Source organism: Rhinopithecus bieti, unplaced genomic scaffold, assembly GCF_001698545.2.
Source record: "Rhinopithecus bieti isolate Rb0 unplaced genomic scaffold, ASM169854v2 scaffold_1295, whole genome shotgun sequence".
Taxonomy (NCBI): Eukaryota; Metazoa; Chordata; class Mammalia; order Primates; family Cercopithecidae; genus Rhinopithecus; species Rhinopithecus bieti.
Window position 1 is genome coordinate 684,833 of NW_016803880.1, and position 18,860 is coordinate 703,692.

At 39.5% G+C, this 18,860-nt stretch overlaps 1 protein-coding gene and 1 long non-coding RNA gene across 6 annotated transcripts in view; one reads left to right on the plus strand and one right to left on the minus strand.

The window, feature by feature from the left end:
- The window catches only part of GRIK1 (glutamate ionotropic receptor kainate type subunit 1), a 416,597-nt gene that overhangs the window by 183,464 nt on the left and 214,273 nt on the right, over positions 1 to 18,860 (plus strand). The window lies entirely within an intron of this gene.
- On the minus strand, positions 975 to 16,741 carry LOC108518049 (uncharacterized). The gene is made up of 5 exons (XR_001882275.1): positions 16,616 to 16,741; positions 15,773 to 16,081; positions 6,211 to 6,390; positions 5,481 to 5,526; positions 975 to 1,399 (listed from the first exon to the last, which is right to left on the minus strand). It is a non-coding gene; the product is annotated as an uncharacterized LOC108518049 (long non-coding RNA).

The following is an 18,860-nucleotide window of genomic DNA, read 5'->3' on the forward strand; positions in this document are numbered from 1 at the left end:
TTTCTGAATTCACTGTTTTAATATCTCTAAGTTCCAGTATCTAGCATGTTAAAGATAAAGTGAAGTTTATTCACGTTTATAATAGATTTAATTTTTGCATCCAAACTGACAAAAGGGAGTTCACAATGCTTTTAGTTCTGATGCTTTTGTGGGGAGCAGGTATCTTTCTGATTTCTGCTACTGTGTAAGTATCTAGAAATCAGTTATCTTATGATCTTATGACGTGGTTATTTGTTTATGAAGACACAGCCATCAGCATTGATTGTGTGGCTTCACTATTGACCTTGCCTAGGGGAATTTGGACATCAAACTTTGGATTTAAAAATTATTTCTATGGAGGTTAATTAGCTTTTTGTTAGTGGTGTTTCCTTTGAGTGACATTCAGGGGAAATAGGAAAGTCTGAGTTGACACAAAATTTTAGATGACTTTGCAATAGGGAAATTACTTTTTTATGGATGTGGGTACTCTAACACTGTTAACTAACACTAATTAACTCTGCCTAGAGACAGTCCCAGCTGCTGCATGAAATTAGTATGGTGCTGTCCTACACAATCCACACTGCTCTGCCTAGAGACAGTCCCAGCAGCTGTATGAAATTAGTATGGTGCTGTCCTACACAATCCATACTGCTAAGGGAGGAAATAAATAAAGGTTTCTGAACATCCATGGAAAAATAAAGTGTTTTCTGTGGCAGTAGTAAACTGAAAGTCGTACTTAATTCTAGATAATGTTTTCACCACCCATTCTTCTGTCCCCATCCTACCAACTTGTGAAAAAATAGGAATCCAAGTGTCTTGTTCCTTCAGTTTCCAGACACTCAATGTAGTCCTCTCAATACGTGTCTGCATCATCTTCAGTCTCTGGCTGAGCTCCCAGCAGTTCCATATTTTCCCCCATTCTGTCCCCCCTCCTATTATGTTTCTGAATGTGTACACATCTGTTTAAGAAAGCAAAAGAATCTAAAAGTAATTGATGTCTTTCTTGGAAAATTAATTCATTTATTTAACCAGCATTTTATTCAGTACTTAGATGTGTCCAGGAAACACATGAGCTTTGGAACATCTCTTTCTGAATCAGCAGCTTCCACACCAAGAGAGTATGCCAGAGTGAAACCTAGCAACTGCCAGAAACTAAATTTAAATCCAATTGTGCATAACTTAATCACAAGATTACGTGTTCTATTTACTCAATTGTATTAACAACAGTCATTCTAAGGCAATGTTTCACTGTCATGGGAGGCTGGAGCCCGGCGTGCCCTCCTGTTCCGGTTTCCTTATTCTTGCCTTGGTTTGAGAGCTTAGAATCTCGATCACGTGAAGACCACTCTACTGGAGCAGCAGGAGCACATTTGGTTCTAGTTCTATCATCAGAGTCAGCCACCCTCCTGGCTCTGAGACTCTGAGGACAGGAGAAAGGGAAGGACAAAAGTCAAAAGACAGGACCATGAGGTAAACTCTAATACTAACCCCAGCCCACCCACTCCTCAAATAATTTGACCACCGTTGGACAGAGCTGCAATACTCTGAAAGCTTTATGCCTTCTTATGACACTTAGTCCCTGTAGTAGTCTGTTTTCACGTAAAGAATGCCTGAGATGGGGTAATTTATAAATAAAAAAGGTTTAATGAACTCACAATTTTGTAGGGCTGGGGAAGCCTCAGGAAACTTACAATCATGGCAGAAGGCAAAGGGGAAGCAGGCACCTTCTTCACAAGGCAGCAGGAAGGAGAATGAATGCAGGAGGAACTACCAAACACTTATAAAACCATCAGATCTTGTGAAAACTCCTTCATTATCATAAGAACAGCATGGGGGAAACCATCACCATGATCCAGTCACTTCCCACCAGATCCCTCCCTCGACAAATAGGGATTACAATTCAAGATGAGATTTAGGTGGGGACACAGAGCCAAATCATATCAGTCCCCTTAGCAGACAGAAACCTGGCACTGTGCTGGAGGAGAAAAGTTGGCTTACTTTCAGAAGGGAAATTTCAAGCTAGAAACCTGGAGGAATGGGAGAAGACTCTGGTGTTACATCGTTTTCTCATTAATCAGAATCTTAGAACTTCGAAAGATAATCTCAGCTGTCTGTGTGACATATCCAGCATTTCATTTCAAGTACTACATTGAACACGTTGACAGAAATTTATTCATTTTGAAATGAAAACAAATGACACTGAAAGAAAATTAGGGCTGACTGATTTGATGAGAAAAGCACGACTCTGCAGTCTAAAGGTGACTTTGTGGAGGCTCCCAATTTAAATGCAGGGTGGTCCTGTCCTCCTGGTACTACAGCTCTAGAATTCTTAATGCACAGATGGAAGTTGCCAAAAGTGAGTGAAGAGAAACTCACATATTGTCTTCTTTTCTCTTGTATAATCAAAGAAATGCAAGCATGAGCCCCTGAAAAGTTATTTACCTCTTTTCCTATTATAGTTGGAATTCTAGTGAAATTAGAATAGCAATTATCACTTAAATAGCTGTAATAATTGAAGACTAGGATGAATAAGTTGTAAGTGGCCTACTTACCTTCAAATGTAATTCCTCACAATTTGCAGAATGAAACAGTGAACCTAGTGTTTCTTTTATGATAAAGTAATCATTTTTAAAATGAGAGAAAATGCTGTGGTTTTAAAACTTAGCATGTCTGATTTTTAAGTTAGTCTTTCAGGTGATCTCAGAATGTTATTCACATGGCACCTTACGATGATGATGCCCTCCTGGAAAGACATGAAGACTGACATTTAGATCTATCATTTCCAAAGACAGAATATCCGTTAACTAGAGAAACCATGTCCCCTGAACTAGGATACAGCATTGCATGAAGGAAACTGTGAACATTGAAAATCTCCATGTTTCAAACATTGCCATATGGAAAAAATATTGTACTGCATAGCTTTACTTTATTTTGTGTAATAGAAACATTTCTTGCTGGGAGCTGTGGCTCATGCCTAGAATCCCAGCACTTGGGAGGCAAGTGGCTCACCTGAGGTCAGAAGTTCGAGACCAGACTGGCCGACATGGTGAAACCCCATCTCTACTAAAAATACAAAAATTAGCCAGGTGTGGTAGCAGGCACCTGTAATTCAAGCTGGGAGGCTGGGACAGGAGGCTGGGGCAGGAGAATTGATTGAACCTGGTAGGCGGAGGTTGCAGTGAGCTGAGATTGCGCCATTGCACTCCAGCCTGGGCAATAAGAATGAAATTCTATCTAAAAAAAAAGAAAGAGAGAGGCTGGGTGCAGTGACTCACACCTGTAGTCCCAGCACTTTGGAGGCTGAGGCGAGTGGATCACGAGGTCAGGAGATTGAGACCATCCTGCCTAACATGGTGAAACCCCATCTCTACTAAAAATACAAAAAATTAGCTGGGCGTGGTGGCGGGTGCCTGTAGTACCAGCTACTGGGGAGGCTGAGGCAGGAGAATGGCATGAACACGAGAGGTGGAGCTTGCAGTGAGCTGAGATCGGGCCACTGTACTCCGGTCTAGGTGACAGAGTGAGACTCCATCTCAAAAAGAAAGAAAGAGAGAGAGAGAGAGAGAGAGAGAGAGAGAGAGAGAGAGAGAGAGAAAGAAAGAAAGAAAGGAAGGAAGGAAGGAAGGAAGGAAGGAAGGAAGGAAGGAAGGAAGGAAGGAAGGAAGGAAGGAAGGAAGGAGAAAAGAAAGAGAAAGAAAGAAAGAAAGAAAGAAAGAAAGAAAGAAAGAAAGAAAGAAGAAAGAAAGAAAGAAAGAAAGAAAGAAAGAAAGAAAGAAAGAAAGGAAGGAAGGAAGGAGAAAAGAAAGAAAGAAAGAGAGAGAAAGAAAGAAAGAAAGGAAAGAAGGAAGAAAGGGAAAAGAAGAGAAAGAAAGAGAGAAGAAAGAAACATTTCTAAAATTCTAACTGTAATTGTAAAGGCATAAATAGAATCTGATTTAAAAGACAATTGAATTTCACACGCACTGAATACTTGTGAAATATAAGAACTTTTTCTAAATAATAAATATTTATCTTAATATATAGCATGATTTGCTTTTTTTCGTTTCAGAACTGGTTTTCTTGTTGAAAGTTATACAGTAATATTTGATCTATTTCTTCAACATGTTAATTAGATTTCCACTTAGGCTAAATGGCAGGCCTGTTTTCAGTACCTCAGAGAGAGCAAGGGTATTGTGCTGCAGGAACTCTGCTGCACTTGGCCTATGGTCTTTCTGTCAAGCCGGTTGTGATAGCAAGGGACGCTGAATGCGCTCATGAGTTCAAGAACCTGGTTTCTGAGCTGGAAGTTCACATCAGAGTATGTGCTGAGTGCAAGTGCAATGGGTCAGAAGCTAATGGAAAGGGTCCAAAGTGTGCAGGCAACAGGGGCACTGTGTCTCCAAGGGGCATTTACCAGCTTGGCAAAGTGCTTATCAGGGAAATTAGTAGTTTCTGACAACTTGGTTAAGTCACAGGTTTCATGGTGAAATTTATCATCATCAACAGCAAGCCCACAGTAGATTATCGAGGACAGGGTATAGCCCTTGTAATCAGCAAGTATCACACAGGAAAGGTAAGTGTTGTTGTAAAACTAGAAAAGTAAGCCCACAAAATTTTGGAAATTCCACCTTTGTAGTCCCCAAACATAATCCCTTGGAATCTGTCTGGAAAGTTTTTTTCATCTGAATTACTAAAAGCCCTTCCAAGAGAAATTTGAATCTCGGCGTTGTATGAACTGTGAACCACTGACAGACATCTACAGGTGTACAGAGGTACAGTTTTCTGTCTGTGCTTGTATCTACAGCTTTAACTGTGTAAAGTGACTCAATCTAAGCCACTAGCTCTTGAGACGCCTCTGCAAGGCCGTGTATGAACAAGACCTACTAGAATTACTCTCAATGACTTTCAAATTCGGTTGCTGTTTTATTGTGGAAAGCTGTTAGAGAGAATTAAAATCTCTGAGGCATCTTTGCATACCACGGTGCCACCCATGGAGTGATGATTGCTCTTAAAGGCTAATTTGATTATGTGCCACCATTAATGGTGAAATGGGAAAGTTTCAAAACACTGTTAGCTTCAAATACAACAATTTCCCTCCCTACCCCTCAAGCTTACTTGTATTTAAGTTGCAGAAAACATCCAGTGTTTCTTGTTTAAAGGCCTGGCATTTTCTTGGCTTTTATGTTGGGGCACATGCCTGAGTCACACTTTGTGTCTGATGTGCAATGAGGTCCCCCTGGAAATTGCCACCTTTGTTCTCTTGCCACTTTGTCTCCGCCGATGAGGGTTTCCCAGCGCAAATAATCTGACAACCAGGCCACAAACAAGAGGATGTCAGAGGTGAAAAGAGGATGAGGCTCTAGAACAGTGTCATACATTCCCAACACTGTATGCGCTTAGAGTAGGCAGGCAACATGTTAGGAAGAAACAGATCAGGCTTTGGAGGCAGAAAAAGTGGATTCAAATCTCAGGACCTTGGACACAGGCCAATCACTTAATCTCTTAGGTCTCAGATTTCTCACCTATAAACAGAAGAAGAAATCTTTCTCATAAAGGAAGCTGTAAGAACTAGAACAGACACAGAATAAAGATTATTTTATGGACAACCAATAAATGGTAGCACTCTTTATTATTATCATTATAAAAAGGTTTGAATAGCTGCTCAAAATTATGGTTTGGGGCTCATTGGAATTAGAAAATTCTGTAGAGAAAATGTCCTTATTGAGATAGCCTAGGACAAATCAATCTTAGCATCTGTCACTGTCTACCTTCCAGGGAGGAGAAGAGTAGACAGCAGAGGGAAGAGAGGTCAGCTTTGTATAATGGACAAATCAAAGAAAAACCAGAAAGAGTTAATGAAATGCATTCTACCTAAAATTAAACCCAATATTCTATAACTCTCTAGTAATGTTACAGTGTCTCTATTGTCTTCCTTTGTTCTGGTTTCTGACTTCTGTTCTCCCTCTCCACATCTTCTTTCCATTCTCTTTCGGATCATGTCTATACATCTGTCAGTCTGCCAATAGTATAATCTATGATTCCAAAGACTTAAGAAGTACGTAAGTAAATACTGCTGTGCCAGGCACTCTGTTCACCAGTTGCTTTATATACATTCGTTTAATCTTAACAATAACCTCGAAAACATAGCATTAGAAAATAAGGGAACTGAAGCTGTTTTCCAGTTAAGAAGATTTCTGAAGATCTCACAGAGGGGAGCCTCTGAAGCCAGAAACTGAATCAGGACTTACCTACCTCCTTCCCAGTGCTGATGCTGAGTGGCTCCCTTAGCTGAAACCCCTAAATTAGAGCTCCATGTTTTGTTTTGTTCTGTGTCCTGGTTGTTTCTCTGAGCTCCTTGTGAATCCAGAAACAGCAGATCAAAGGCATCCCTTTTGCTGCCTCCTTGATAGCTCTGAGACAGGCTTGAAGAACCTGAAGAGAATGTTGGACTAGAAGAGGGCGCATTATCTCACTAAACGCACACTAATGACCGAAGAAGAGGCTTTGAGATTGTCCTTTCATAATTTGGCTCAGTGTTCTAGGACTATGTAAGCAAATACAGGCTTCTTTGACTGGAAGTGAATAAGTTTAATGATGTTTTGTGGCAATCCCTTCCAACACCATCAAAATAAGCTGTTTGTCATGACTTGACCTTATTTTGTTGTAATCCCAGTGATATGGTTTGGTTGTGTGCACACCCAAATCTCATCCTGAATTGCAGCTCCCATAATTTCCATGTGTCGTGGGAGGGACGTGATGGAAATAATTGAATCATGGGGGCAGGTCTTTCCCATGCTGTTCTCATGATAGTCAATAAGTCTCATAAGATCGTACGGTTTTATAAAGGAGAGTTCCTCTACTCTATACAAGCTCTCTTACCCGCCACCATGGAAGACGTGACTTTGCTCCTCATTCACCTTCTGCCATGATCGTGAGGCCTCCCCATCCATGTGGAACTGTGAGTCCATAAACCTCTTTCCTTTATAAATTGCCCATTCTCGAGTGTGTCTTTATTAACAGTGTGAGAACAGACTAGTACACCCTGTAACAGAAACTTGATGTTATTTCCCAAATCTTAGTTCTTTTCCCTCTTTGGCATGCAATCAGAGTATATTTCACAGCTTTCCTTGCATTTAGGTGGGCATGGATGATGAAATTCTGGCCAATGGAATGTGACTCTAGCAGGTGAAAGGTGGAAGATCTCTAACGTGGAACATGCTACTCCTTCCCACCTTCATGACCTTCACTGTTCTCTGATTAGAGCAAAAGATAAATTTCTATTATCTGAAGCTAAGATCTGAGAAACACTTGTCATAGATAGCCTACACCATCCAGTGCAATCTATTTCAAGAATATAAAGCAGCTTCCCTCAACTGGGAATAATTCTGCCAATTAGGGATATGGAAATGTCTGGACACACTTAAGATTACAACTGAGGGAGGGGTAGTATTGGCATTAATGGGTAGAGGTCAGGAATGTTGCTAAAAATTCAAAAACATAGGACTGTCTTCCACAGCATAAAATTATTCAACCCAAAATATCACTAATGCAGAAGTTGAAAAATCTTGCTTAAAGTTAAGTCCTCTGAGGGAAAAAAATGATTATCTGGTACACACTCAATAAGCTCTTGATTGACTGGCTTCTTTGAGAAAGAACTTAAAAAATAATGCTATCCTCATGCCGACAATCTTTTAAGCAGGAATTTATTAGGAAAAAAATTAGTCATAGAAGTAATCACTATTTATGTTTCAAATTTTCTATATATAAGAAATTGTGTTCGTTAATTAAATTGGCAAATTTAGTAAAACAAACATCTTTTATTCACAGAAGTAGTGTAGTTTAGTTAATCGATGCACTTAAATCTGGAGGTTGACCATTATAACATTAGCACTATGTGAGGAAAACATATGCTGTTTACCAAAATAGTTAATCAGAGAAGTTGAAAGAAACCTTCTACTGTGATTTTTGAGTTTCTGCTTTGTCTGCAGGGATTTACCAATTGGAACAGTGTATGTGACAGGAATTGAAATGAGACCACCAACCCCTTTTAAATGTGATATTGGAACAGTCCCTGGTTGGGATATATCCATTTCAGTCACTGATTTGTATTTCTTTTTAAAAATTTATTTATTTATTTATTTATTTTATTTTGAGATGGGGTCTCACTCTTGTTGCCCAGGCTGGAGTGCAATGGTGCAATCTTGGCTCACGGCAACCTCTGCCTCCCAGCTTCAAGCGATTCTCCTGCCTCAGCCTCCCGAGTAGCTGGGATTACAGGTGCCTGCCACCACGCCTGGCTGATTTTTGTATTTTTTTTTAGTAGAGATGGGGTTCCACCATGTTGGCCAGGCTGGTCTCAAATTCCTGACCTCAGGTGATCCGCCCACCTCAGCCTCCCAAACTGCTGGGATTACAGGTGTGAGCCACTGAGCCCAGCCACTGGTTTGTATTTCAAGTGGCAAACTAAAAGGTACAAATATGATAGAATTGTCTCATTTATTTTAAATATCATATGCTCATAATAAAATTTTCCCTAAATGTTCCTTGAGGCATCCACTTAAAGAACTCAAAAATGTTTTTTTTAGTCTTTAAGAGGTTTTTGTAAGCCAGATTACCTTAATAACCATGGCCTCAATCACAGACAGTAAAAATACGCTTTGCATTTCTCTTATAACCCTAATATCTAGGCCAGCTCCTAGTAAAATGTTATCCTAACCTTTTTACTTTATTCATGACAGATTTTTGGGATATATTCTACTTTCCAGGCACTGAGTTAAATTCTGGAGACCAGAAAGACCAAGACATTGTCCCTAAACTGACATTTTATCTAACAGTCCTGTTTTCATATTCCTTGCCCTTAGTTCTCCCTATTTTTTTATTTCTCCTCTAGTTCTCATTCCATATCAGAGGGCTCCTGTGGATGCTCCTTGCTCTATGGGATTACATTCTTCCACCTGCCTCCTGTCTCTCCAGGTAAAGAGGCACCCAAAGGAGCTTCCACTCTACAGACACATTGCTTTCTGGAGCCATGTTCTTGCTGTGGCCACTATGACTTTACCACATTGCAGGACAAGCAATTTAAACCTCATGCCTCAGATCCCCCACCTGGAATGTGAGAATGATAGTGGTATTCACCTCTTAGGGTCACCATGAACAGGAAATAAGTGAATGCCTGTTAGTTAACTGTTAGGAACAGTGCCTGGCACATGGTAAATGGTGTCCCATGTTGATGTTGATGCTGATGTTCTTACCCTAAGCTCTCCCTTTCCCTTCTCAACCAGGGCAATTAAACTGCCTTGTGCCTGATTTCCTCAAGGCTAGGCTATCTAAGTGTGGGATGATTATGCTTCAAATCAGTGAATCCATACTAATATACTAACAGGAAAAGACTTGAGAACTTCCAGGCACTCTTTCTTTGTTCTCTAGTTTAAAGGAGATGAGCAGAAAACAAATATTTATTTTTATCCACCACTACCATGTGATAGAAATATAGAATTGGTGTACTCAAATATGAACCTTCATATTTGGATTATATGGAAAATAATATTTTAGGATTCTTACTTGTATTAGTCAGCATTTCATGAAAGAAACATATAACTAGGATAGATAGATAGATAGATAGATAGATAGATAGATAGATAGATAATAGCTAGCTAGGTAGCTAGATAGATAGATTTAGACATATAGACAGAGTACAAAGAATTGGCTTACATGACTGTGGAGACTAGATAAGTCTGAAATCTATAGGGCAGGCCATCAAGAAGGAGAGAATGGAGACTCCCAGGCTGAAGCTGATGCTGCAGTCCATGGGGAGAATTCCCTGTCCCCCAGGTACACCTCAGTTCTACCCTTACATCCTTTCAACTGGTTGGATCAGGCCCACCCAGATTATGGAAAATAATCTGCTTTACTGAAAGTGAACAGATTGCAGATGCTAACAATCTCTCCTGCATAGTAAAATACCAATCAACAACAAAGACAGATTACAGCTGGAACAAATGCACTTAGTACACTTGGATTTTTCCGTACTAATGAAGTTAAACAGAAAAATAAATAAATACAACAATACGAAAGTCCAAAATAACTCATGTGTGGCTTTGTTATGTACTTGGAGATAGATGCTTACACATATGTGTCATGCCTACAGAGACTGAGGTCCCAGGCAGGAGACCAAGAATACGGAAGGAAAAACTAAACTTCCTATAGAAAATGCATATAAAACAGGTTTCAGAGCCAAATAATCACGTGTTCAAATCCTGTTTCCTACTATTTAGTTGAGTTATACAGTATTTCAGCAACCTTGCCAGTAACACCCAGGTTGGTGCTTAATTGAATGACTGGGTACTGTCACCTAGTCAAGCTGATACATTGAAATGACAATCACAGTCCTCTGTGTCAGATGTGTGCTTTTGCATTTATTCCTCACAGAATCCCACAGGGTGAGGATTACTCCCCATTTCGTAAGAGAGAAAATTATGGTTTCACAATCTGAAATACTATGTAACTCAACTAAATAGTAGGAAACAGGATTTGAACACGTGATTATTTGGCTCTGAAACCTGTTTTACATGCATTTTCTATAGGAAGTTTAGTTTTTCCTTCCGTATTCTCTGTCTCCTGCCTAGGACCTCAGTCTCTGTAGGCATGACACATATGTGTAAGCATCTATCTCCAAGTACATAACAAAGCCACACATGAGTTATTTTGGACTTTCCTATTGCTGTATTTATTTATTTTTCTGTTTAACTTCATTAGTATGGAAAAATCCAAGTGTACTAAGTGCATTTGTTCCAGCTGTAATCTGTCTTTGTTGCTGATTGGTATTTTACTATGCAGGAGAAATTAGAATATTTTACTATGCAGACTAATTTACACACAGAGTTGTCATCCTATCAAAGCCAGTTTTCAAACACCCAAGACTTCTCTGCATACTGCAGTTTTGGTAACGAGTCTGCCTGCCTAGCAAAGGGTACCTAACTTTGAAGGATTTTTCTCCTTAAGAAAAAGGATCCCAATACCTCTTACTGGTTCATGGAGATTTCCATATGTTCTGATCCAGATAGGTTTTGCTCAATGTACATATGATCTACATAACTATAGAAGGGCACAGAACATCCAATAATCCAATCACACACACCATTCCCTCTTCTGAGGCACACAGACTTTTCCCTTAGATCTTCGTACTGTTTACCTAAAAATATTTCATACACCAGTACATGAAATCAAAGACTGCTTTCTTTAATAAAGCAAAAGGATGATTTTAAAGGTAACTCTTCTAAAAATAGCCTGTCAATATCTGCTTTTATACTCTAGAACAGAGTGAATGATTTATTTTCTACTTTTGTTCCCATTTCTCTTTCTTGACCTAAAGGGAGTTGGTAAAATTTTCTCTGGTTTCATGGGAACAATTTGATGGTAGCTAACAGTAATAAAAAGCCCATCTATGCCAGAGGGCTTTGCTACACTGGTCCCATCTGCGGAGAGTCCAGTACTGATTTCGTCACAGGCTTCATGTCTTGAGCATTCAATTTGCCTCTAAGATATTTCAGTGCCTGGAGAGTTAAGATGTTTTCTTGACAGGCAGCCAAGGAAGCCAAGTACGTGATTGATTTTCCTAGAGAGAAAAAAGAAAATCTTCCCATTAATTACCTCTATCTATTTGTATAATGCAGACGAAGGGCTTGCTTCTCAATCAAAGTATATTTTATTATACATGAAGAAGAGAATATCCTTTGTTACATTGCACTAGACAATGTATTTTATAAAATTGCTATTAACTATTAATAATTGTTATTATGCAATGGGCCAATATTATTTTCCACTAAACATGGATGAAGTAAGACAGCTTGCAAACTCAAAACACACACACATGCACGCTCTCACCTGAAAAAGAACTCTTGCCTCTGGCATGTTATCATCTGACAAGAGCATAGGGTACTGTGCGTATTATTTTGCAGGTTCTCCAAATAGGAACTAGAGTAGCCTGTCATATAAAATCTGAACTTGTCTGGCATTTCTAAGCAGAGTTCTCCACTCCCACCTTCTCCAATCATTTAAGAAATCTCCTTTCCTGGTACCGTTCAATAACAGATGCATTACCCATATACACGTTTTATTTTTTTGGAGACAGGGTCTCACTCTGTCACCCAAAGTTGGAGTGCAGTGGCACGATCCTAGCTCATTGTAGCCTTGAACTCCTGGGCTCAAGCAATCCTCCTGCCTCGGTCTCCCAAGAAGCTGGCACTACAGGTACATGCCACCACACTCACTAATATTTTATTTTTTAAGATTTTTTTGTAGACCTATGAGTCTCAGTATTTCACTCAGGCTGGTCTCAAACCCCCGGCCTCCAGTGATCCTCCCACCTCAGCCTCTCAAAGTGCTGATATTACAGGTGTGAGCCACTGTGCTTGGCCATATTTTTTCTTTGAATTTACTTTGTACAATATTGTTAAGCTCCTTTTTCTGGCCATTTGGTCTCATCCAAGAAATAGTAAGCTTCTTGCAAGGAAGAAACAGACTTTCTCTTTCGAGAAATTTCACACATCCTTCATGCTTACAGCATATAACCAAAGAATACGCAAAATTTTTTGTAGGACCTCAACAAAATTAAGTTCCTTGTTCTTATAAATCGTTAAATTAGGGATAAAATGACTGAACAGGAAAGCTAGTGTTAAGGATATCATTCCTGGACCAAGTGCTTAGGCACATACTAATGAAAGCAAGTCCCAGCCCATTGTAGCTCTGACCTTATCTCATGGAAGTTACCAGATCACTATCTACAGAAACGTTAAAAGTCCAAGGACATCAAAAGCATAATAGAGTTGTTTCAGAAAAACCAGCTTCTTCTTGAACCCTAGGGAAACATCATGAATTTCTCAGAAGAGCCCTAGCTCTAGAGACTGTTATCTCTTACCAGTACTAAAAAGGCTTAGCATTTTAATTCAGATTTTCTATACTGAGACAACATATGCTAACCATATTTGGAAGCAATTAAAATGGTGACACCCACTGCCACGCGCACATGTCCTCATTAACTTTGTGAATGTGTTACAGGCAGGTAGGAAAGACAGCTAGCTTCTCAAAAGAAAACCCCCATAAGTGGAATTAGAATGGCAAATAATGGGAACAATCATAATGCAAATGCACATTTAAAGGTCATTAACAAACTGGTCAAATTACTTGCAACCTATGTAAAAATCAGATGCACCAGTATCCACCAGGACATATGCAGATTCCCTCCCATTGTAGTAAAAACCATCTTGCCTGTAACAGATTGACTGGGTGTGTCAGGCTGAGAGGCATTAGCAGAGCTGCTGTGTGCATGGAAGGAATAAAGAAGGACTTATGGAGCATGCAGTTGCAAGTTCTCCCTGGGCCCAGGACTGTATCATTAAGAGATGGCTCCTTAATAACATACGCTCACTCCCCATTCCCATCCACAGAGATAAAGTCATGGTAAACCTTCAGCAGCAAGAGCAACCTTGAAGGGGAAAAGTGGTACCAAGAGGCAGCTAAAGGAAGGTGATCTGGAAAAAAGGTCCAGTCCTGCCATTACTGTTACCAGATGAAATGGAGGTAGGCTAAGGACCAGAAATGTGCAAAAGGCTGCAGTAGGGGTGGTGTGAGGCAGCTTTCTTGCCAACTAATCATATTTAAAACCTATCTAATATATATCAAATATATATTATAAGATATATATATATATCTATTATAAGATATATCAAATATAACCAAATGTTATATCTGTCAGGCCTCTGAGCCCTAGCTAAGCCATCATATCCCCTGTGACCTGCACGTATACATCCAGATGGCCTGAAGTAACGGAAGAATCACAAAAGAAGTGAAAATGGCTGATCCCTGCCTTAACTGATGACATTACCTTGTGAAATTCCTTCTCCTGGCTCATCCTGGCTCAACAGCTCTCCCACTGAGTACCTTATGACCTCCACCCCTGCCCGCCAGAGAACAACCCCCTTTGACTGTAATTTTCCACTACCCACTCAAATCTTATAAAACGGCCTCACCCCATCTCCCTTTGCTGACTCTCTTTTCGGACTCAGCCCGCCTGCACCCAGGCGATTAAAAAACTTTATTGTTCACACAAAGCCTGTTTGGTGGTCTCTTCACACAGACGTGAGTGAAAATATCAAACCTATCTTATTAGATATATCAATTTGATATCTAATAATATATCAAACCTCTTATTTGCTATATCAGTATCACAGGTTTTCTTTTTTCTTCTGAGAATCTGTAAGAGAGCTGACTCTGCAACAGTCTCCAAATTTTGCTTCTCTCATTCTTCTCTCTCCTTCTCTCTCTCTATTGACCCTCATCAGAAAATCAAGGAGAGATTGGACCATACTTCCTGGTGTCCTACCTTTACAAGAATATCTGCCTCAGCAATCAGTCATTCCAGACAAATGTGGTGGCACATTTTGTCTATACACCCCTGCTAGGTCCCCAAATGTCAGCGTGATTCTGAGTCTCAAATCTTTGCAGTTCCAAGTAAAATTGCCACATCTTTTCTCCCTACCAGATGCCTCCTGTCATCCCTGTTGACCCACAGCTCTGGCTCAGGGTGATGTTTCTATGCTGTGGTTGGCTTGTCTTTCCTTTAGAATGGATCCAGAGTTGGAGTTTGCAAATGTAGAGTAGGTGCATATTCAGAAAGAAAGCAACACAGCAAGAAAGGAAGGAATAAAGGAATGAGGGAGGGAGGAAGGGAAGGAGGGAGGGAGGGAGGGAAGGAAGGGACAGAAGGAAGTAAAATAGGGTGACTAGTTTAGGTATGGTTGTACATATTTTAATTACCACAAATAGAGGCTTCCCTCTCCTCAATTAATTCTTCTACCCGGATTCCTCATTGTATATGAAATGCCATCATTAAAAAATAATTTGTTGGTTCTTATCCCTACAACTACTACTACTAATACTCTTATATAACAACAACTACTATAAGTATTCATGAATATATATATAAATAAAAAATAAATAGTAAAAATAATAAAGACTTCACAACTTAGATTATGTATTTTGATATTAAATAGAAATTTACGCTTTTCATAAACAGACTCTTTTTAACTTCACTGCAACATGTAGACTATGTTTTATTATACAGATAAGAAACTGAGACTTAGAGAAGTTAAATAATTTAATGAAATTCACACAGATAATAAATTTTATAGTTGAAATATATAAGCAGTTCTTCTGACTTTAAAATGTGATCCTTCCCACCCCCATATATCAAGTTGTATGCTTTCGCTTGCCGCCTTTTAAGAGGTAGAAATAACCCTTAGTCAAGTGCTGCATGTGAATTCATATTAAAGTGTCTGCACTCTCCTGCTAATAAAGACCCAAAAGTGGCAGAAATGATACAGAAGAGGAGGCAGCTTGGGATTTGGCAGTCTTGTGAAGGGTCAGTCAAGGCTATAAACAAGGATATGTGGAATCCAATGGGAGCCTCCTTAACTAACACATCCCAAAGAGGTTACAGAGAGCTCAAGCCCTTCAGCCCATTTCACAGATGGAGATGCTGAGGCCAAGGCTATTAGACCTGCCCACGATGCTATATCTGATTGGTGACAAAGCTGAGTCTCCTGACTTCCAGTCTAGTGAGCTTTCTATCATCCAGTCCTATCCCTATGTGATCAGCTGCATAAATTCTGAGGAAAACAACTGACTATATTGCTCAATATCTACTATAACATGCAACTTGCTCATCGGAAAGTTAAGGCTAACTTTTTCCCCAACAGGAGAGTCAGAAACAAATCATTTTTAGTAATAATGAAGCTCTGTTAGAAGTACCACTCACCTTAAAAATGTGTATAGGAATTATTAATCTCTCAGCATTCTGATTTTCCTGGCTTTCTGAAGCTAAGATGTTGCAGGAGAGCCTTCGTGGCTTTGATCACAGGCAATCAAAGAGGACTTTGTGTAGCTTCCAGGGACACGCTGTTGCTGGAAAAGTCAGAGCTCTGCTATGCAAAAGAAACTGCTACAGAAATCCCCTTCATTCTGAACTTCAGATCAAATTAGGATCAGAAGGCTCTTGTTTGTCCCGCAGGAGTCTGTGGCTTTAATTTTCTTATCTGCATTTTTCTTTCCTGCCCTTTCCAGGTAGCTGTCACAAAAAAATATGAAAAGGGTGTTAATGTGTTGATCGTTCTTTGCTGCTTCTCACTTTCATGTTTACAGCAAGGAGAAGAGCAATTGTTTCTACCAGTTGCTTTAGTGTTTTGAGTTCTTATATGTGTAATAACTATCTTGGTAGGCCCAGAACACACCATTTCATCCAATGTTGAAATTTGGATTTTATACCCAATGGATTATTTTAGTACGGATTACAAATGCTTATACTATTCTGCCTAGCAGAGTTTGGGTCATAAAAATCATTAAATGTAAAATACTGCACAGAGTTGCCCAAATTGTCATGTCTCTGGCCAAATTTATGGAAATAAAAAGAGTCATGCATTTGGGTTATTTCTACAGTTTGGAAACTTTGGCTCTTATCTTCTCTTAAGCTACTCAGGAAATTTCCTGACTCTAAAATCTGAGAGGAATGGTTCAGACAGACAAAGGTGGTCCAGAATGGAGACTTACCTGATGCCAAGGATGGTAGGACCCATGGGTGCCCACTTCACCCATGTGATCCTACCTCTTGTGAGGCTTCACTGGCGACCTTGGCTTCCTCTTTGATTAACCTTTTGGTGGCTGAGCCTCTTGAAATTGACTTGGACAAGCTTGGACAAACAACTTTCTTTTGAAACAACAGAGTGTAACTGAAATACCACTGGAAAATTCAAACAATACTCTTCTTAATGCCAGGGGGAAACAATTCGTAAATAAATCCAAGAACTTAGATGAATACTTAAGAAACATATACCTTGCTTTCACAGTGTTAGCTGGAACTCAGGAAAGGGGTGTTGGAAAAAGTGGAGGTGGCATGGTTCTTTTATTTTATTGTTTAAGATGAAAGGGGATTAAGCATGTTAAAATTCTAAGGGAGAAAAAGTTTGCTCTAAATTGTGACATTAAAAAGACTGACATTAAATCACGGAATATTTCTTCAGCGGACTACTGAAATTTATGTCTGCAATCACTATTCATGCTTTCTATTCTTTTTTTTCTTTGAGATGGAGTCTTCGCTCTGACGCCAGGCTGGAGTGCAGTGAGGTGATCTCTGCTCACTGCAACCTCCGCCTCCCAGGTTCTAGCGATTCTCCTGCCTCGGCCTCCTGAGTAGCCGGAACTACAGGCACGTGCCACCACACCTAGCTAATTTTTGTATTTTTAGTAGAGATGGGGTTTCACCATATTGGTCAGGATGGTCTCGATCTCCTAACCTCATGATCCACCCGCCTCGGCCTCCCAAAGTGCTGGGATTACAGGCATGAGCCACTCCACCCGGCCCGTGCATTCTATCCTTTCTTCAACAAACTGATATTATCTTTCTTCAACAAACTGATACTTTCTTCCGTCGCCTCTTCTCAAGATCTGCCTTACTTACCTTAACCCATACAGGAAGCCAGATCACAAGTGGAGATTTCCTTCCTGACCATGTAAAGAGCACACAACAAGGATTTGGGAGATTAATCTGATGTGTAAGAGACAGACACATCCTACTCAAAAGGCTGCTCTTACTCCCTAGCTAGGACCATGCTTAAATGGCATGCCCATATTACTCTGAGACTTTCTTTTCCCTTATCCTCCCAAGGCTGTGCAGACATCAGTTGAGACTATATTCTTCCTTAGTACTCTAATACATTCAGGCTGGTTACAGTCAAGTCTTGCAGTCTGGGAGTTCTTTTGTCTATTTAAGGTAACTGTGATTCTCCACTTTTATTTATGATTTGTTTGGCTCATAGTTTAGCTCTGAGGGAACAATTTTATTTTCATTATTCCTAAGTTCTTGGGAGACACCTTATGGTATCCCCACATAGACTAACAATACCATGTAGCAGTGCAAATTCACTGTAAGTAAACCGATGAAAATCAGACCTTTAATCTGATCGAGGTATAGAAAATGGCTACCCGAAAGTCATACTTTTCTTTTGATTATTTTGTATGGCAGTGCCTTGAAGTAGGGAAAAAACATTATCTTTTTCTCTGTGTGTAAAAATCACCAAAAGTTACTTTGAACATCAGAAGAACAACCCTTTAAATTGCTTTTCTGCTTGTTCCCTTCAATTGGCAGTTCTCTGGTTTTTATTTGCGTGTCATCTCTTTTAATGTCGTCTCTAAACCGGTTGCTCAATGATTCATTAAAATTGATAACAACCTACTTCAGATCGGCCAAGTCATTTCACCTGAACTTTTTCTCATAGTCACTTTACAATTAAAATCACTGAGTAAAATCTTAATTCTCTTGAGTAAACATTCATGATTTTCTGAATTAGCCAGAACTATATCAATATATGTGTCAATGTGCACATGTGTATAGACAGAGAAAATGAGAGAGAAAGAAACAGGGAGACAACTGAAGGAAGGTTACCCACTGCACTATTGGTTTATCCTTTATTCCCACAGTAATTTGCTCAAATTGTAATTAAATCGCTTATCACATCATGCAATGACGTCACTATTTGTATTTGTTCTTGCCCTTACACTGCTTTATCCAGCTTTGTGTTTCAAGGACTTGGCACATAGGCAGAAATTTCAGGGTGTTTAACAAATGTTTTTTAAAGTAATTCGTTTCAAGTCAGGGCCCATGTCTGGTACCCAATCCCCATTCTAATGTAGAGAGATGTTAAAATTAACCATGCAACCTAACATGGCAGTCAGCATGCAGAAGTGCAAAATAGTTTCAAGCATTGTGTTATGTGTAGCTCTTCCCTTTTCTCAATTTTATTTTTTTACTTTTTTAATTTTTTTAATTTTTTTTTTTTTTTTTTTTTTTTTTT